This window comes from Lithobates pipiens, unplaced genomic scaffold, assembly GCF_037356315.1.
Source record: "Lithobates pipiens isolate NorthernLeopardFrog02 unplaced genomic scaffold, aLitPip1_a1.2 Scaffold_30, whole genome shotgun sequence".
Taxonomy (NCBI): Eukaryota; Metazoa; Chordata; class Amphibia; order Anura; family Ranidae; genus Lithobates; species Lithobates pipiens.
Window position 1 is genome coordinate 169,947,149 of NW_027507791.1, and position 21,593 is coordinate 169,968,741.

A 21,593-nucleotide genomic window follows, 5' to 3' on the forward strand; every position below is an offset into this window, starting at 1 on the left:
TGTGGCCGTAAGCGTTCTCTTCAAGACACGCCCAACCCTCTTGACAAACGCCAAGATGGTCGCCTTGAGAAACAAGCAAAAAAAACAGGTCAAAGCCAACAACATAAAAAGAAGCCTATGGGCTTACAGCGGACCTTAAAAGATGGGACCCACTAGCTCTGTCATGGTTCGGACGCTGTAATGTGTTGAAGATGAACGCGATGCCACGACTTCTCTATCTACTACAAGCCTTACCTATCAAAATACCCCAGACTTTCTTTCATGCGGTTCGCTCAATCTTTATCAAGTTCCTCTGGCGCGGGAAACATATGCGTATTGGAAGGGCAATGCTATTGCGACCGAAATTGCGGGGAGGTATTGGCTGCCCGGACCCTGCTCTATATTACACAGCAACGCACATGACACCGGTGGTTGACTGGTGCCGGTGTTCTGCCATATACTGTCCGGCCATGATATAGTGTCCGCACCGTACTGCGCATGCGCAGTACGGAGCAGACGAAGCTTCGGAAAATCTCCGAAGCTGAACGGCGCCTGCGCGGTGAGTGGAGGTGGTAGCCCCACCATCCAAGCGGACATAGGGTTGTGAATATTAGAGGGCCCCTCGCAGGCGAGCTTCGCTCGCCACGCTTCGGGCTCGGCCTCGCTGCGCTCGGCTCTTTTATATTCTTACTCTATGTCCACTTGGATAGTGGGGATAGAACCTGGACTCAGTGCGCAGGCGCCGTTCATGCTCGGCAATTTTCGGAATCTGTGTTGCTGTGTACTGCGCATGCGCAGTACACAGCGGACACTATCCGATGGGGGACCATATGTGATAAGACACCGGCATGGGGAACTGAAGCTATGGGTCAAGCTAGAGCAGGAGAAGGCGCGGGTTCCACTGGCTGGTCTGCCTTGGGCGGGGAGGCCATTGGAGCCCTGTGTGACTACTCACCCGTTAATTGGCCCCTCGCTCGCCGAGATGGATAGTTTTTTTCATCTTTCCCACCTGACTAACTTCCCTTCTCCTATGACCCCAATTATTGGACATCCTAGATTCCCTCCGGGCCTGTCTGACCAGGCCTTTACCAGGCAAGCCCCGAAAGGGCTTCTGAGAGCAGCCCTATTTCTTGGACCCACGGGCTTGATTCCCATGGGGACCATACTGCTAGAGCAAGTACCTGTTGCATTGGATAGCTGGAGAGCTAGACAGCTAATCCATTTCCTCAGATCACTACCTAACCATTCGTTCTTCTCTAGCCAATTCCACCCCTTCGAGGAACTTTGCCTGGATGATGGCCCAATTCGTGGTTCCCTCTCTAGGTCCTACCAAATCCTGACAGACGCACAATCCTCCACGGATCCACCCTTCCTAGCTAAATGGAAAAGGGACTAACAAACTACATTCTCCAAACCACAGAAGGACAGAATACTCTTTTTCGCCCATAAGTCGTCACTCTGCAGTAAATATCAGGAGATCTCATATAAGCTGATCACACGCTGGTATCGTACACCGGTGGTGTTGGCCAAAATATTCCCCGGTCAATCTGACCGCTGCTGTCGCTGTGGGCAACAGATTGGCACCATTCTCCACATTTTCAGGGAATGCCCTAAATTACAAACATTCGGGCAGCCTGTCCTGAGACTCATCCACAAGTTCACAGACATTTCCTTAGCCAATGATCCCGCAGCAGTTCTTCTCAATCTAACTCCTATGTCGAGAAAGCGTTATCATAAGTCCTTACTTAAACATCTCCTCAATGCAGCTAGGGCCTGCATCCCAAGTCAGTGGAAAGAGCAATCTGCTCCAATGGTGACCCAGTGGTTCGCAAGGGTAAATGATATTGAACGAATGGCAGACCTGACTGCCACAATGAGGGATAAAACGGAGGAGCATGGGAACAGATGGTTCTACTGGACCCAGTTTCGCTTTTCGGAAGAATACCTCCGCGAGACATAGTAAGCTCATGGTGATCGTTGGAGATCGCTGTTCCAAACGTTGGACAGCTGATGAGCTGGTGAGCCGAGGGCGTCTCTTGCTCCCTGGGAGGGGACCCCACCCGACCCCACCCTATCCACTCTACACACGACACCCCCTTACCCCTTCTTTTCCTTTTCTGCCATTTCCTTCCCCAATCTTCTCTTTCCCCTTCTCCCTCCTTTCAGTTCTACTATTTCCCTTCTTAACTCAAAAAAGGGAAAAGAAAATGGTATGTTCCGACCCCATTTGACTACTACACAATACTCTTCCCCTATCTATGGATATCTAAACTCTTCGAGGGTAGCAGGGCTAGTATCAATAATATTTTAAGTGGTAGAGGATCCCAACGAGATGGAGCTTTAATCTCATCTTGATATGACCGCAAAGCTGTACACGTGCTATTCTCCTCAGACTTCTTACCATTGGCTCTGATATCCATGCAATATGATCGTTTGTTTATAACTATTTGTATCACACATTCTGTGAAGTTGCCTTTGCATTGTATGTCGCATACTACTAAATAAAAAAACAAAAAAAACAGAAGCCTATGGCACCTGGTATTCCCAGGCGGTCTCCCATCCAGGTACTAACCAGGCCCGACACTGTTTAGCATCCGAGATCAGACGAGATTGGGCGCTTTCAGGGTGATGGGGCCGTAGGTGATCTCTTCGGGCACTCTCAACCCTCTTGACAAATGCCAAGATGGTCACCTTGGGAAACAAGTGAAAAAAAAAACAGGTCAATGTCAACAACATAAAAAGAAGAATACGGCACCTGGTATTCCAACGCCATCTCCCATCCAGGTACTAACTAGGCCCAACCCTTCTTAGCCTCAGAAAAGAGAAGAGATAGGGCTCTTTCAGGGTGATACTGCTGTAAGCGATCTCTTTGGGCACTCTCAACCCTCTTGACAAATGCCAAGATGGTCACCTTGGGAAACAAGCAAAAAAAAGAAAACGAATTAACGCCAACAACATAAAAAGAAGCCTACAATAACTGGTAATCCCAGGTGGTCTCCCATCCAGGTACTAACCAGGCCCGACTCTTCTTAGCCTCCAAGATCAGATGAGATTGGGTGCTTTCAGAGTGATGTGGCCATAGACAATCTCTTCAGGCACTCTCAACCCTCTTGACAAACACCAAGATGGTCACTTTGGGAAATAAGCGAAAAAAAAAAACAGGTCAACGCCAACAACATAAAAAGAAGTCTACGACACCTGGTATTCCCAGGCGGTCTCCCATCCAGGTACTAACAAGGCCCGACTCTATTAGCCTCCAACATCAAACGAGATCGGGTGCTTTCAGGGTGATGTGCCCGTAGGCAATCTCTTCAGGCACTTTCAACCCTCTTGACAAATGCCAAGATGGTCACCTTAGGAAACAAGCAAAAAAATAAAAATAAGTCGGAAGCTAGAGACAATACGGCCCGAGTCCTCAATTTAATCCATGCGGCGCATGTACAGGGAAGGCCCTTGCTTATGTTGTCAACGGACGCGGAGAAGGCCTTTGACAGGGTGGCCTGGCACTTTATGCAGGCCACCCTGGAACATATAGGTCTTGGCCCCAACATGATGAGCTGGGTAATGTCGCTTTACTCCACGCCATCGGCAGCAGTACGGGTGACCGAGTGGTGCTCGGACTCTTTCCCCATCACTAATGGGACGAGGCAGGGGTGCCCTCTGTCTCCCCTAATTTTAATTCTGACACTGGAACCACTTATGTGTCACGTTCGGAATGACCCGAATATTACTGGCATATCAAAACCCTCGGCACACCACAAAATTGCGGCGTACGCTGATGATCTAATTTTTTCCGTCTCCAATCCACACATTTTGCTTCCCAAAATACTTGCGTCTCTACAGCGACACGGCAGCCTATCAAACTATAAAAACAATTGCGCCAAGTCGGCTGTATTGAATATATCGGTCCCGGATGGTGAGGCCAAGAGGCTCCGCTCCTCTTTTCCATTCTACTGGGCTGAAAAATCTATACGTTAACTGGGCGTTGACATCGCAGCGGATTTAGCGCAATTGTACCTGCTTGATTTTGTCCCTCTCCTGGATAGACTGAAATCTGATTTGGGAAACTGGCATGCTTTAACACTGACCTGGGTTGGGCGCTGTAATGCATTCAAAATGATGGCCCTCCCTCGGATCTTATACATGTTCCAGACATTACCAATCCGGTTACCCCCAATTTTTTTCAGACAACTGTAGGTGCTGCTCCGGGACTTTATTTGGGCGCGCAAACCGCCCAGAGCCCGTTTGCAATTGCTTGCCAGACCAAAGGACAAGGGGGGTCTGGGTCTCCCAGATCTCAGACAATACTACAGAGTGACTCTGCTAGCGAGAGTCGTTGATTGGCATTGTAATGGCCCACACAAGCAGTGGGTGGAGATGGAGATTGAGGATGGATCCATTCCCCTATTGACCTCCCCGTGGCTCCTGTCCTCCCTACCAAAAGACCTCAGAGGTCACCCCGTAGTGGGAGCTACGTTGGCTGTTGTGCGGAGGTTGTTCCGCTGCACACACATTGCTCCCCTGCCATCACCAATGACTCCGGTTATAGGTAATCCAGACTTTTCATCGGGATTTACCAACAAGAAACTGCGACAGTTGACAGTGGTGGGGAAACAGCGTCTGAGAGAGGTGTGGCCCACGGGAGGGCTCCCGACCACGTAAACGGTCGCCGAGCTTTCTGACCCTCCGCTTGACTTGTTTAGTGCTTATCAACTTCGTCACTTTCTTCTGGCCATACAAAGGGCCCCCTACACTCCTAGAGACCTGACACCCTATAAATCCATCTGTCACAAAAGGGAACCTGTGCGACACACCCTCTCCCTCCTGTACAACCTATTGAGTAGTCAGGAGGAGGAGTCGACCCCCACCATTTATCCACAAATGGGAGAGGGACTTAGGCATCACATTTACCCCACAACAGATAGGGAAGATCCTGACCTTCGTACATAAAGCTTCCATCGCAAACCAATATCAAGATACAAGATAGTCTCACGCTGGTATAGAGTCCCATACCTTCTGAATAAAATGGATAGATCGATCCCGGATGTTTGTTGGAGGTGAAATTCAGATATGGGGACCATGGGACACCTTTTCTGGGCATGCCCGACCTTGAGGAACTTTTGGGTTCCCAGTAGCGTGCCTTCTACACTTGACCGAACAGCCTGTTCGAAAATACAAAAAAACCCTCACGATGCAACTCCTGAATGCCGCCCGGGCCTGCATTCCCGCACTGTGGAGGCAGCCTCAGCCCCCATCCAAGGTGCTGTGGTATTCCAAAGTCAATCATATTCTCCGGATGGAAGAATTGACCGCCACCCTTCACAACACTGAAGAGGCATTTAGTGTTACATGGAGGCCCTGGAGGTATTTTACTGGTACTCGAGACTACATTCAGGAGGTGAGCAGTGCCTCCGTCCCAGAAAACGACTGAACATCTAACGTTTACCTACGTAGGCCATGTCTGCCCTGGGTGGCATTCCCCCCTCCTTTTTGTCTTTATTTTTCTTTTTTTCCCCGTCGCCATCCCCCCACCTCCTCTCTCTACGTCTTTGCACTCTCTTCTTCCCCCGTCCTCCCTTTTGACTATGCCTTGTCTCCTTACTAGCCTTCGGGACCCAGAAGAACCCCAGGGTTCTGGACATGACCGGCTCATATTTTGCTCTGGTTCACGTAGGTCATGATAAGCTGGCTCGCTGTGGTCCCAGTTGTTCTCCATGATTACATTTGTCCGAACGGAGCTGCACTAGTTATACTGTACTACATGTCGGAGGTGGGGTTTCTCTATTTTCTGCATGAAACTGTAGGACTCCCCTCTGAGAACCCAGAGTTATTTGGCTGCCTATTTTTTGTTAGCATGTAATTGTGACCCTGGGTCATGCTGTATGGTTGACTGTTATATTTATATTGTTCTACTTATGCTTAATAAAAGAATAAAACAAAAAAAAAAAATAAGTCAATGCCAACAACTTAAAAAAAAAGCCTATGGCATCGAGAAATCCCAGGCGGTTTCCCATCCCGGTACTAACCAGGTCCCAACCCTGCTTAGCCTCTGAGATCAAATGCACGCTCAACCCTCTTGACAAACGCCAAGATGGTCACCTTGGGAAACAAACAAAAAAAACAAGTCAACGCCAACAACATAAAAAGAAGCCTGCAGCATTTGGAAAACCCAGGCGGTCTCCGATCCAGGTACAAACCAGGCCCAATCCTGCTTAGCCTCTGAGACCAAACGAGATTGGGCGTTTTCAGGGTGTTGTGCCCGTAGGCAATTTCTTTGTGCACTCTTAACCCTCTTGACAAATGCCAAGATGGTCACCTTGGGAAACAAGGGAAAAAAAACAGGTCAAAGCCAACAACATAAAAAGAATCCTACGGCATCCGGTATTCCCAGGCGATCTCCCAATCAAGACACTAACCAGACCAGATCCTTCTATGTCACCTGGTCTTCCCAGGCAGTCTCCCATCCAGGTACTAACCAGGCCTGATGCTGCTAAGCCTCTGAAATCAGACGAGATCGGGTGCTTTCAGTGTGATGTGGCCGTAAGCGTTCTCTTCAAGACACGGCCAACCCTCTTGACAAACGCCAAGATGGTCGCCTTGAGAAACAAGCGAAAAAAACAGTTCAAAGCCAACAACATAAAAAGAAGCCTACGGCACCTGGTATTCACAGATGGTCTCCCATACAGGTATTAACCAGGCCGTACACTGCTAGGCCTCCGAGATCAGATGAGATTCTGCACTTTCAGGGTGATGTGGCCATAGGTGTTCTATTTAGACACTCTCAACCCTCTTGACAAATACCAAGATGGTTATCTTGGGAAACAAGTGAAAAAAAAAAGGTCAACGCCAACAACATAGACCCTGGCGGTCTCCCATCTGACCCAGACCCTGCTTAGCCTCTGAGATCGGGCGCTTTCAGGGTGATGTGACCTCAGGCGAACGCTTTGGGACATACTCAAAACTCTTGACTGATGCTAAAATGGTCACCTTGGGAAACAAGCGAAAGAAAAACAGGTCAAAGCCAACAATATAAAAAGATTCCTACGGCACCTTTAATTAGGTACTATCCAGGCCGGACCCTGCTTAGCCTCTGAGATCAGATGAGATCGGGCGCTTTCAGGGGGATGTGGCCGTAGGAGATTTCTTTGGGCTCTCTCAGCCCTCTTGACAAATGCCAAGATGATCACCTTGGGAAACAAGCGGAAAAAAAAAACATGTCAACGCCAACAACATAAAAAGAATGCTACGGCACCTGGTATTCCCAGTTGGTCTCCCATCCAGTTACTAATCAGGCCCGACAATGCTTAGCCTCCGAGATCAGACAAGATCAGGCACTTTCAAGGTGATGGGGCCATAGGCGATCTCTTCGGGCACTCTCAACCATCTTGACAAACGCCAACATGGTCATCTTCGGAAACAAGCGAAAAAAACCAAGTCATTGCCAACATTGGAGGCTAAGCAGGGTTGGGCAATCAGTTTCCTTGCCTGAAATAGGCATCTCAGAACTGCCATCTGGCTACTTCCCGGGTTTCCAACTCCTTCAACTAATCCCAGGAGACAATACTTCGCCTCCATCCTGGTGGAGGTTCCAACCACCCGATCAATGGTTCCTGTCACCTCTGTCCAGTAGCGGATCAACTTCGGGCATCTCCAAAACATGTGCATCATGTCTCCCCCCATGTTCCCGCACCGGGGGCAACTTGCGTCCGGCCGTTCGGCCAAACTGAAAAAGTTTACGAGGAGCATAATAGGTTCTATATAATAAGAACAGATGTGACATCCTGTGTGAGGAGAGCCACAATTCACCACAGGCAGGATTCCTGTGGCCAATTATAGCTCAGGGGGGTTTAGTACACACCCCACACTATATAAGGCAGCCAGCATGGCGGCCTTGTATAGTGTGTTGCGGTGGTCAGGGAAAGAGGACGATAGGCAGGGACAGTGTCTTTACTGCTTGGGAACCTAGCACTGTTACAGTGGGTGTTATGTGCCTCCTGCACAGTACACACCTGAAGCTACCCTTTATTACTGGTGTTCAATTTCTGCAATACATGCATCTGCAGTGCAGAAGTTAGAGTCAGTGTTGTGTGCCTCCTGCACAGTATACACCTTATTGCTGGTGTTCTGTTTCTGTAATACAGGAACCTAGTACTGTTACAGTGCTAGGGTGTACAGAGAAGCTGGTATATATAGAAGACTACAGCATACAGAAGAAAGGCTAGTGAATACAGAATACAGGTTTCGTGTATGTAGATAGTCTTGAGTATACAGAGATGCTAGAGTAAACAGTGAGGCTGGGGTACACAGAGAGGCTAGTTTAAAGACAAATACAAAGGTGTTAGTGTATATAGAGAGGTTAGTGTATAGAGAGAGTCGAGTGTATACAGAAAGGACAGTGCATATAGAGAAGCTAGTGTATACAGAAAGGGTATACATGAAAGCTGACATTCTATACAGAAGACTGGGTAGTGTATACAGAGAGTCTAGTGGGTACAGAAGACAGGCTGGTGTATTCTAGCTAGTTTTTACAGTCTAGTGTATACAGAAGACAGGCTGTGGTATACAGAGAGTTTAGTGTATTCAGAGAGTCTAGTGTATACAGCTGGCGAGTGTATACATAAGACTGGCTAGTTTACACAGTGTTTACAGAGATGCAAGGGTGTACAGAGATGCTGGTATATATAGAAGACTACAGCATACAGAAGAAAGGCTAGTTAATACACAATACAGAAGACTCGTGTATGTAGATAGGCTTGAGTATACAGAGATGCTAGAGTAAACAGTGAGGCTGGGGTACACAGAAAGGCTAATTTAAAGAGAGGCTAGTATATACAAAGATGTTAGTGTATATAGAGAGGTTAATGTATAGAGAAGGTCGAGAGTATACAGAAAGGACAGTGCATATAGAGAAACTAGTGTATACAGAAGACAGGCTTGGGTATACATCAAAGCTGACAGTGTATACAGAAGACTGGGTAGTGCATACAGAGAGTCTATTGGGTAAAGAAGACAGGCTGGTGTATTCTAGCTAGTTTTTACAGTCTAATGTATACAGAAGACAGGCTGTGGTATACTGAGGGTTTAGTGTATTCAGAGAGTCTAGTGTACAGAGATGCAAGGGTGTACAGAGAAGCAGGAAGCTAGTATATATAAGGCTAGTGAATACAGGCTAGTGAATGCAGACAGGCTTGAGTATACAGAGATGCTAGAGTAAACAATGAGGCTGGGGTACACAGAGAGGCTAATTTAAAGAGAGGCTAGTATATACAAAGATGTTAGTGTATATAGAGAGGTTAGTGTATAGAGAGAGTCGAGTGTATACAGATAGGACAGTGGATATAGAGAGACTAGTGTATACAGAAGACAGGCTTGGGTATACATCCAAGCTGACAGTGTATACAGAAGACTGGGTAGTGTATACAGAGAATCTAGTGGGTACAGAAGACAGGCTGGTGTATTCTAGCTAGTGTTTACAGTCTAGTGTATACAGAAGACAGGCTGTGGTATACAGAGGATTTCGTGTATTACAGAGATGCAAGGGTGTACAGAGAAGCTAGTATATATAAAAGACTACAGCATACAGAAGAAAGGCTAGTGAATACAGAATAAAGGCTGGCTTCTACGGAGAGGCTACCACTACGGAGATGCAGAACACTATATATAGAGAGAGGGTATATAGAGAGGCTAGATTATACAGAGAGGCTAGTGCATAGAGTGAAGCTATTGTATATAGAAGCCTGGTTAGTGTATACAGAGAAGCTAGTGTGTACAGAAGAAAGGCTAGACAGGCTATAAAGAGAGACAAGTTTTTACAGAAGACAGTTTGGGGTATACAGAGATGCTAGTTTATACAGAGAGACTAATGTATACAGAAGACAGGCTAGGGCATACCGAAGACAGAAGACGGGCTAGTGTATTCAGAACATAGGCTAGTGTATATCGAAGACAGGCTATTGTATGCAGAAGACCGGCTAGTGTAAACATGCTGGTGTATATAGAGAGGCTAGTGAATTTAGAGGGTAGGCTAAGTGATAACAGAAGGCAATCTGGGCTATACAGAGACATTTCATCATTTCATCTAGCTCACATCTCTAATGGAGTTTGTCTCATTGCCATGTTATGCCTTTACATTCTTGTGCTAAATATAGATCACTACACGATTTTAATCATCCACATCAAGCATGCAATAAAACTATCATAAATCAAAATAAACTCTTTTGCTCTATTTTGCATATTTGTACCGGGACTGTGAGTATGTGACAGTCCTGACACACCATCCTGACTTATTTTTCTTTATTTCTTATTAGAAATGGAGAGTACTATCTCAAAATCCGCTTAAATCTATTCACTTCTACCGCTAATTGTACCTTAATGCAAAATGTTCACAAAACATTTGCTACCAGACATGCTGCACATACTAAGAGTAATGTAACCATCGCTCTCTAACGATGTAAACAGTTTTATTGCTTTTCTGACATTGACCGAGTATCTCTGACATTAACTGAGTATCTCTCTGCACTATGATCTTAATAATAATAATAAAAATAATAATAATAGAATTGTGTAATGCAAAGATCAACTAGTCAATCAATAAGCTTTCTCATTGGTACCGGCATATCCTTTAAATTTAGACTAACGCAACTATTTCTCGGCCATTTTCAAGCTAAGCTTTCAATCTCTTACCTTTGAACAGCGATACTTCCTCCCTACAATATTAAGCCATTTAAATGTCCTATTGGTCGCCTATATTATACAACAATATGTAGAGAATAAAACTAGTCTTACATCTTAATAAAACAGTTTTATTGCTCAACCAGTATCAGCTGTCATGACAAATAAACGTTTCCACTGTTTTTTTTTTTTTTTAACTCCGTTTTTTATTAACAATAGTTGGCACAGACATATATAATTAGTCAGACTGTATACATCTTTGTGTGATATAAACAAGACATGATAAACATTGGCAAGTCATACTACAGTAATTGCCCTGTACCTCAGTTATACCAAAATCGTATACCAATTGTATTTTTTAACGTTTCCACTGTTTGACTCTATTTTCTGTATTACTTCTTTTTCTCCACCTTATCTGTCACAGTTAAAACACATTTCTTTTTACCGCAGCAAAATGTGAGAAAAGCAGTGTAAGCCGTCTTTCTGCCATATGCAACCATCTCTCACTACCTCTATACAATAGTTTTCTCTTTCCAGTGGAAACGGAAAACAGTCAGTGTAAGCCGTCTTCGTGCGTAACAAAATTAATGGAACGATTTACACGTTGGAATTTGCAAGCTACGTCAATTTACTCTTAAATAATGTACCTTTGCATTTATCCCTTGACTTTGCAACTATCCCTTGATCCCTTTTGTGTATTCACGTTATCTCGACCTATATATACTGCCTCAATATTTTCCTAATTTGTTTTGCTATACTTATTATTATTATATTATAGAGATTACTAACTCTAAATCATTGTAAACCTAACCATAGTTATAATGTCCACAGCTAATTTTACGTTAAAGAAAAATTCACACAAAACCATCTTTTTAAAACCTTTACACATTAAGAGTAATGCAACCATCTCTCGCTACCTCTATGCAATAGGATTCTCTTTCCAGTGGAAACGGAAAACAGTCAGTGTAAGCCGTCTTCTTGAGCATCAAAATTAATGGAACGATTTACACGTTGGAATTTGCAAGCTACGTCAATTTACTGTTAAATAGAGTACCTTTGCATTTAACCCTTGACTTTGCTACTATCCCTTGATCCCTTTTGTGTATTCACTATATCTCGACCTATACATACTGCCTCAAAATATTCCTAATTTGTTTTTCTATACTTATTATTATTATTATTATACTTATTATTATTATTTTATAGAGATTACTATCTCTAAATCATTGTAACAAGTTATAATGTCTACAGCTAATTTTACGTTAAAGCAAAAGTCACACAAAACCATCTTTTTAAAACCTTTTACACACTGCACATTAAGATTAATGCAACCATCTCTCGCTACCTCTATGCAATTGGATTCTCTTTCTGACTCTATTTTGTGTATTACTTCTTCTCCACATTAACTGTCACCCTGATAACCATTTGTAACACATAACACTTGCAACACATTTTTTAACAGCGGCAAAATGTGAGAAAATCAGTGGGACGGTTTACTTGATTGAGAAGTGGTTGCAGTAGCAAAGCATAACAATACAGTTTGATTACATTAATAACACATAATGCAACTATTTTACATTCATTTTACATTCACATCATGCATACATCCTAATGTAAGCTGTCTATCACTATTAATGTTCATGGTTACTGATACATTATGCCGATGACCAGTGGAAACGGAAAACAGTCAGTGTAAGCCGTCTTCGTGCGTAACATAGGTTGGAATTTTCAAGCTACGTCAATTTACTCTATTGAACAATGTAAAGGTAAGCTAGATATTTTGTGTATTTCCACTTAAACTCGACCTGTATATACTGTCTCAATATTATCCTTTCTAATTTTGCTAAATTAGATTATAGAGTTTGCTATGTCTAAATCCAGGTTACCTACTCACCTTTATTACGTATACTGCTAATTTTAGGATAATACAAAACCATCTTATTGCTTCTTTACACGCTGCACATATTAAGAGTAATGCAATGCTACCGTGAACAGTTTAATTGCTCGTCTCACATTTAGCTGGTATCTCTCTGCTATAGGAAACTGAATTTGTACTAGAACGATCACTCATCTAATATCAGTCCACTCAGTGCTACTGGGATAACTTTTACATTTAGAGTAATGAAATGATTTCTCAGTCATTTTGGAGCTACTGCAACTAACGCTTCCGATCTCATTTCGACTGCAATACTTAATCTCTGCTATTGCAGAATATTTAGCTGCTTAGCTCACACTTTGCTGTACGTAGCCGTGGCGATTGGCATTTCAACTCTAATTCATATTCACATTTCTAATGCAGTTTGTCTTTTTGCCATGTCATCCTCTGTTAGTTATTATGCTTTCTCATCCTTGTGCTCCAATATTGGGGTATATTCACTACATGATTAAAGACACGTAATGAACTTGATTGATAAAAACCTACACACGTTGTTGCTGTTATTTCGTGTATTTTCACTTAAACCCGTTATAGTTATTTTGCTATATTTATTACTAGTATAAAAAGATTACTATCTCTAAATCCTGGTAAACCAGCTCACACTAAACCATCTATTTTCTACCTTACACGCAGCACATATTAACATATTAACATTTAGCCGGTATAGTGAAATAGTAAACGAAATGCGTAGATCACTCATCTAATATCGTCTTTTCAGTGCTGCCGGAACATATTTTAAATTTAGAGTAATGCAACGATTTCTCAGTTTTATGAAGCTACTGCAACTAACGCTTTGAATCTCTTTCCTGATAAATTACTCTCTGCAATATTAAGCCATGTAAATTGTCCTATTGGTCTGCTAACAATGCTATGTATAATAATACAAATCTTTTAAAAGCAATATCGTCTCACTGCAATACTTACACTCTGCATAATATATATGAATAATGCGAATAATGCTAATAATAAAGTCGTCTAAAACGTCTAGAGTAGAGAATAAAACTATCTTACATCAAAATAAACCATGTACTGCCAAACCAATAACGGCCAATTACTTAACGTCTATCAGTCAATGACTTAACAAAATAAACTTAGCACTCTTTTGCTCTATTTTGAATAGTTGTAGTTCTCCACATTAACTGTCACATTGATATCACCACTGACAACACACCACTTTTTAACAGCACCAAAATATGAAAAAAGCACTTTATATGTTTCAAAAGTAGTTGCATTAGCAAAAAATAAAGTCCTGTCTTCTTTACACGCTAGCTTTTCTGTATACATTAATCTCTCTGTGTACACCAGCCACTCAATATAGACTAGCCTCTCTGTCTTCTGTATACAGGTGCCCGTAATCTATATACACTAGCCTGCCTTCTTTTTACAATAGTCTCGGTGTCCCAGCCTCTCTGCATACACTAGCCTCACTGAATTCCCCAGACTGTCTTCTGTATACACAAGCCTATCTGTAAAAAAAAATAGGCGTTCTTCTGCATACTCTAGCCTCTCTGTGTAACACAGTCTCTCTCTGGATTCCCTAGCCTACATCTCTGCATACCCAGGACCTTCCTCTGTATAATCTAGCCTATCTGTATACACTAGCCTGTCTTTTGTACAAATTAGCTTCTCTGTAGCCGGTCTTCTGTATACACGAGCCTCACTGTCTACTCTTGGTTGTCTTTTGTATACACTAGCATCTCTTTATACATTAGCTCTCTGTATACCCAAGCCTCTCTGTATACACTAGTCCACCGGTATACACTAGCAAGTCTGCATACACTAGCCTCTCTTTGTAACTCAACTTCTCTCTCTGTATACCTTAGCCTCCATCTCTGCATACCCAGGACGTTCTTCTCTATAATCTAGCCTATGTGTATACACTAGCCGGTCTTCTGTAGACATTAGCCTCCCTGTATAAACTAGCTGGTCTACTGTATACACTAGTCCATCTGTATACACTAGCAAGCTTGCATACAATAGCCTATCTGTGTAACCCAGCCTCCATCTCTGCATACCCAGGACGTTCTTCTCTATAATCTAGCCTATTTGTATACACTAGCCTGTCTTTTGTACACATTAGCCTCTCTGTATAAACTAGCCGGCCTCTGGGGTTCTTCTGGGTCCCGAAGGCTAGTAAGGAGACAAGGCATAGTCAAAAGGGAGGACGGGGGAAGAAGAGAGTGCAAAGACGGAGAGAGAGGAGGTGGGGGGATGGCGACGGGGAAAAAAAGAAAAATAAAGACAAAAAGGAGGGGGGAATGCCACCCAGGGCAGACATGGCCTACGTAGGTAAACGTTAGATGTTCAGTCGTTTTCTGGGACGGAGGCACTGCTCACCTCCCGAATGTAGTCTCGAGTACCAGTAAAATACCTCCAGGGCCTTCATGTAACACTAAATGCCTCTTCAGTGTTGTGAAGGGTGGCGGTCAATTCTTCCATCCGGAGAATATGATTGACTTTGGAATACCACAGCACCTTGGATGGGGGCTGAGGCTGCCTCCACAGTGCGGGAATGCAGGCCCGGGCGGCATTCAGGAGTTGCATCGTGAGGGTTTTTTTGTATTTTCGAACAGGCTGTTCGGTCAAGTGTAGAAGGCACGCTACTGGGAACCCAAAAGTTCCTCAAGGTCGGGCATGCCCAGAAAAGGTGTCCCATGGTCCCCATATCTGAATTTCACCTCCAACAAACATCTGGGATCGATCTATCCATTTTATTCAGAAGGTATGGGACTCTATACCAGCGTGAGACTATCTTGTATCTTGATATTGGTTTGCGATGGAAGCTTTATGTACTAAGGTCAGGATCTTCCCTATCTGTTGTGGGGTAAATGTGATGCCTAAGTCCCTCTCCCATTTGTGGATAAATGGTGGGGGTCGACTCCTCCTCCTGACTACTCAATAGGTTGTACAGGAGGGAGAGGGTGTGTCGCACAGGTTCCCTTTTGTGACAGATGGATTTATAGGGTGTCAGGTCTCTAGGAGTGTAGGGGGCCCTTTGTATGGCCAGAAGAAAGTGACGAAGTGTATAAGCACTAAACAAGTCAAGCGGAGGGTCAGAAAGCTCGGCGACAGTTTACGTGGTCGGGAGCCCTCCCGTGGGCCACACCTCTCCCAGACGCTGTTTCCCCACCACTGTCAACTGTCGCAGTTTCTTGTTGGTAAATCCCGGTGGGAAGTCTGGATTACCTATAACCGGAGTCATTGGTGATGGCAGGGGAGCAATGTGTGTGCAGCGGAACAACCTCCGCACAACAGCCAACGTAGCTCCCACTACGGGGTGACCTCTGAGGTCTTTTGGTAGGGAGGACAGGAGCCACGGGGAGGTCAATAGGGGAATGGAACCATCCTCAATCTCCATCTCCACCCACTGCTTGTGTGGGCCATTACAATGCCAATCAACGACTCTCGCTAGCAGAGTCACTCTGTAGTATTGTCTGAGATCTGGGAGACCCAGACCCCCCTTGTCCTTTGGTCTGGCAAGCAATTGCAAACGGGCTCTGGGCGGTTTGCGCTCCCAAATAAAGTCCCGGAGCAGCACCTGCAGTTGTCTGAAAAAAATTGGGGGTAACCGGATCGGTAATGTCTGGAACATGTATAAGATCCGAGGGAGGGCCATCATTTTGAATGCATTACAGCGCCCAAACCAGGTCAGTGTTAAAGCATGCCAGTTTCCCAAATTAGATTTCAGTCTATCCAGGAGAGGGACAAAATTAAGCAGGTACAATTGCGATAAATCGGCTGCAATGTCAACGCCCAGTTAACGTATAGATTTTTCAGCCCAGTAGAATGGAAAAGAGGAGCGGAGCCTCTTGGCCTCACCATCCGGGACCGATATATTCAATACAGCCGACTTGGCGCAATTGTTTTTATAGTTTGATAGGCTGCCGTGTCGCTGTAGAGACGCAAGTATTTTGGGAAGCAAAATGTGTGGATTGGAGACGGAAAAAATTAGATCGTCAGCGTACGCCGCAATTTTGTGGTGTGCCGAGGGTTTGGATATGCCAGTAATATTCGGGTCATTCCGAACGTGACACATAAGTGGTTCCAGTGTCAGAATTAAAATTAGGGGAGACAGAGAGCACCCTTGCCTCGTCCCATTAGTGATGGGGAAAGAGTCCGAGCACCACTCGGTCACCCGTACCGCTGCCGATGGCGTGGAGTAAAGCGACATTACCCAGCTCATCATGTTGGGGCCAAGACCTATATGTTGCAGGGTGGCCTGCAAAAAGTGCCAGGCCACCTTGTCAAAGGCCTTCTCCGCATCCGTTGACAACATAAGCAAGGGCCTTCCCTGTATATGCGCCGCATGGATTAAATTGAGGACTCGGGCCGTATTGTCTCTAGCTTCCGACTTATTTTTATTTTTTTGCTTGTTTCCCAAGGTGACCATCTTGGCGTTTGTCAAGAGGGTTGAAAGTGCCTGAAGAGATTGCCTACGGGCACATCACCCTGAAAGCACCCGATCTCGTTTGATGTTGGAGGCTAATCGAGTCGGGCCTTGTTAGTACCTGGATGGGAGACCGCCTGGGAATACCAGGTGTCGTAGACTTTTTTTTATGTTGTTGGCGTTGACCTGTTTTTTTTTCGCTTATTTCCCAAAGTGACCATCTTGGTGTTTGTCAAGAGGGTTGAGAGTGCCTGAAGAGATTGCCTATGGCCACATCACTCTGAAAGCACCCAATCTCGTCTGATCTTGGAGGCTAAGAAGAGTCGGGCCTGGTTAGTACCTGGATGGGAGACCACCTGGGATTACCAGTTATTGTAGGCTTCTTTTTATGTTGTTGGCGTTGATTCGTTTTCTTTTTTTTTGCTTGTTTCCCAAGGTGACCATCTTGGCATTTATCAAGAGGGTTGAGAGTGCCCAAAGAGATCGCTTACAGTAGCATCACCCTGAAAGAGCCCTATCTATTCTCTTTTCTGAGGCTAAGAAGGGTTGGGCCTAGTTAGTACCTGGATGGGAGATGGCGTTGGAATACCAGGTGCCGTATTCTTCTTTTTATGTTGTTGACATTGACCTGTTTTTTATCGCTTGTATCTCAAGGTGACTATCTTGGCATTTGTCAAGAGGGTTGAGAATGCCCAAAGAGATTGCCTATGGGCACATAACCCTGAAAGCACCCGATCTCCTCTGATCTCAGAAGCTAAACAGGGTTGGGCCTTGCTAGTACCTGGATTGGAGACCACCTGGGAATACTAGGTGCTGTAGGCTTCTTTTTATGTTGTTGGCCTTGACCTGTTTTTTTTTTCACTTGTTTCCCAAGGTGACCATCTTGGCGTATGTCAAGAGGGTTGAGAGTGCCCGAAGAGATTATCTACGGCCCCATCACCCTGAAAGCACCCAATCTCGTCTGATCTCGGATGCTAAACAGTATCGGGCCTGGTTAGTACCTGGATGGGAGACCGCCTGGGAATACCAGGTGCCATAGGCTTCTTTTTTTTATTTTTTTTATTTAGTAGTATGCAACATTACAATGCAAAGGCAACTTCACAGAATGTGTGATACAAATAGTTACAAACAAACGATCATATTGCATGGATATCAGAGCCAATGGTAAGAAGTCCGAGGAGAATAGCATGTGTACAGCTTTGCGGTCATATCAAGATGAGATTAAAGCTCCATCTCGTTGGGATCCTCTACCACGTAAAATATTATTGATACTAGCCCTGCTATCCTCGAAGAGTTTAGATATCCATAGATAGGGGAAGAGTATTGTGTAGTAGTCAAATGGGGTCGGAACATACCATTTTCTTTTCCCTTTTTTGAGTTAAGAAGGGAAATAGTAGAACTGAAAGGAGGGAGAAGGGGAAAGAGAAGATTGGGGAAGGAAATGGCAGAAAAGGAAAAGAAGGGGTAAGGGGGTGTCGTGGGTAGAGTGGATAGGATGGGGTCCCCTCCCAGGGAGCAAGAGACGCCCTCGGCTCACCAGCTCATCAGCTGTCCAACGTTTGGAACAGCGATCTCCAACGATCACCATGAGCTTACTATGTCTCGCGGAGGTATTCTTCCGAAAAGCGAAACTGGGTCCAGTAGAACCATCTGTTCCCATGCTCCTCCATTTTATCCCTCATTGTGGCAGTCAGGTCTTCCATTCGTTCAATATCATTTACCCTTGCGAACCACTGGGTCACCATTGGAGCAGATTGCTCTTTCCACTGACTTGGGATACAGGCCCTAGCTGCATTGAGGAGATGTTTAAGTAAGGACTTATGATAACGCTTTCTCGACATAGGAGTTAGATTGAGAAGAACTGCTGTGGGATCATTGGCTAAGGAAATGTCTGCGAACTTGTGGATGAGTCTCAGGACAGGCTGCCAGAATGTTTGTAATTTAGGGCATTCCCAGAAAATGTGGAGAATGGTGCCAGCCTGTTGCCCGCAGCGACAGCAGCGGTCAGATTGACCGGGGAATATTTTGGCCAACACCACCGGTGTACGATACCAGCGTGTGATCAGCTTATATGAGATCTCCTGATATTTACTGCAGAGTGACGACTTATGGGCGAAAAAGAGTATTCTGTCCTTCTGTGGTTTGGAGAATGTAGTTTGTAAGTCCCTTTTCCATTTAGCTAGGAAGGGTGGATCCGTGGAGGATTGTGCGTCTGTAAGGATTTGGTAGGACCTAGAGAGGAAACCACGAACTGGGCCATCATCCAGGCAAAGTTCCTCAAAGGGGTGGAATTGTCTAGAGAAGAACGAATGGTTAGGTAGTGATCCGAGGAAATGGATTAGCTGTCTAGCTCTCCAGCTATCCAATGCAACAGGTACTTGCTCTAGCAGTATGGTCCCCATGGGAATCAAGCCCGTGGGTCCAAGAAATAGGGCTGCTCTCAGAAGCCCTTTCGGGGCTTGCCTGGTAAAGGCCTGGTCAGACAGGCCCGGAGGGAATCTAGGATGTCCAATAATTGGGGTCATAGGAGAAGGGAAGTTAGTGAGGTGGGAAAGGTGAAAAAAACTATCCATCTCGGCGAGCGAGGGGCCAATTAACGGGTGAGTAGTCACACAGGGCTCCAATGGCCTCCCCGCCCAAAGCAGACCAGTCAGTGGAACCCGCACCATCTCCTGCTCTAGCTTGACCCATAGCTTCAGTTCCCCATGCCGGTGTCCTATCACATATGGTCCCCCATCGGATAGTGTCCGCTGTGTGCTGCGCATGCGCAGTACACAGCAACACAGATTCCGAAAATTGCCGAGCATGAACGGCGCCTGCGCACTGAGTCCAGGTTCTATCCCCACTATCCAAGTGGACATAGAGTAAGAATATAAAAGAGCCGAGCACAGCGAGGCCGAGCCCGAAGCGTGGCGAGCGAAGCTCGCCTGCGAGGGGCCCTCTAATATTCACAACCCTATGTCCGCTTGGATGGTGGGGCTACCACCTCCACTCACCGCGCAGGCGCCGTTCGGCTTCGGAGATTTTCCGAAGCTTCGTCTGCTCCGTACTGCGCATGCGCAGTACGGCGCAGACACTATATCATGGCCGGACAGTATATGGCAGAACACCAGCACCAGTCAACCACCGGTGTCATGTGCGTCGCTGTGTAATATAGAGCAGGGTCCGGGAAGCCAATACCTCCCCGCAATTTCGGTCGCAACAGCATTGCCCTACCAATACGCATATGTTTTCCGCGCCAGAGGAACTTGTTAAAGGTTGAGCGAACCGCATGAAAGAAAGTCTGGGATATTTTGATAGGTAAGGCTTGTAGTAGATACAGAAGTCGTGGCATTGCGTTCATATTACAGCATCCGAACCATGACAGAGCTAGTGGGTCCCATCTCTTAGGGTCCGCTTTAAGCCCATAGGCTTCTTTTTATGTTGTTGGCTTTGACCTGTTTTTTTTGCTTGTTTCTCAAGGCGACCATCTTGGCGTTTGTCAAGAGGGTTGGGCGTGTCTTGAAGAGAATGCTTACGGCCACATCAACCTGAAAGCACCCGATCTCATCTGATTTCAGAGGCTAAGCAGCGTCAGGCCTGGTTTGTACCTGGATGGGAGACTGCCTGGGAAGACCAGGTGCCATAGAAGGATCTGGTCTGGTTAGTGTCTTGATTGGGAGATCGCCTGGGAATACTAGATGCCGTAGGCTTCTTTTTATGTTGTTGGCTTTGACCTGTTTTTTTAGCTTGTTTCCCAAGGTGACCATCTTGGCCTTTGTCAAGAGGCTTCAGAGTGCCCAAAGAGAGTGCCTACGGCCAAATCACCCTGAAAGAGCCCAATCTCATCTGATCTCGGAGGCTAAGCAGCGATGGGCCTGGTTAGTACCTGGATGGGAGACAGCTTGGGAATACCAGGTGCCGTAGGCTTCTCATTATGTTGTCGGCGTTGACCTGTTTTATTTTCCCTTGTTTCCCAAGGTGACCATCTTGGCATGTGTCAAGAGGGTTGAGAGTGCACAAAGAAATTGCCTACGAGCACAACACCCTGAAAGCGCCCAATCTCGTTTGGTCTCAGAAGCTGAGCAAGGTTGGGCCTGGTTTGTACCTGGATGGGAGACCGCCTGGGTTTTCCAGATGCCGCAGGCTTATTTTTATGTTGTTGGTGTTGACCTGTTTTTTTCGCTTGTTTCCCAAAGTGATCATCTTGGCATTTGTCAAGAGGGTTGAGAGTGCCTAAAGAGATCGCTTACAGCCGCATCACCCTGAAAGCACCCTATCTCTTCTGATCTCAGAGGCTAAGAAGGGTTGGGCCTAGTTAGTACTTGAATGGGAGACGGCCTTGGAATACTAGGTGCCGTAGTCTTCTTTTTATGTTGTTGGCGTTGACCTGTTTTTTTTCGCTTGTTTCCCAGGGTGACTATCTTGGCATTTTTCAAGAGGGATGAGAGTGCCCAAAGAGATTGCCTATGGGCACATCACCCTGAAAGCGCCCAATCTCCGCTGATCTCAGAGGCTAGAAAGGGTTGCGCCTTGTTAATACCTGGATGGGAGACCGTCTGGAAATACTAGGTGCGGTAGGCTTCTTTTTATGTTGTTGGCGTTGACTTGTTTTTTTTTGTTTGTTTCCCAAGGTGACCA

At 45.4% G+C, this 21,593-nt stretch overlaps 6 pseudogenes; 4 read left to right on the forward strand and 2 right to left on the reverse strand.

The window, feature by feature from the left end:
- Positions 1-2,502: 2,502 nt before the first annotated feature.
- Positions 2,503-2,621, reverse strand: LOC143947185 (5S ribosomal RNA; annotated as a pseudogene).
- A 323-nt stretch (positions 2,622-2,944) lies between these two features.
- Positions 2,945-3,063, reverse strand: LOC143948020 (5S ribosomal RNA; annotated as a pseudogene).
- A 14,172-nt stretch (positions 3,064-17,235) lies between these two features.
- Positions 17,236-17,354, forward strand: LOC143947925 (5S ribosomal RNA; annotated as a pseudogene).
- Positions 17,355-17,676: 322 nt separating this feature from the next.
- LOC143948403 (5S ribosomal RNA) lies at positions 17,677-17,795 on the forward strand (annotated as a pseudogene).
- Positions 17,796-17,896: 101 nt separating this feature from the next.
- LOC143948209 (5S ribosomal RNA) lies at positions 17,897-18,015 on the forward strand (annotated as a pseudogene).
- A 2,748-nt stretch (positions 18,016-20,763) lies between these two features.
- Positions 20,764-20,882, forward strand: LOC143947244 (5S ribosomal RNA; annotated as a pseudogene).
- The last annotated feature ends 711 nt before the right edge of the window (positions 20,883-21,593 follow it).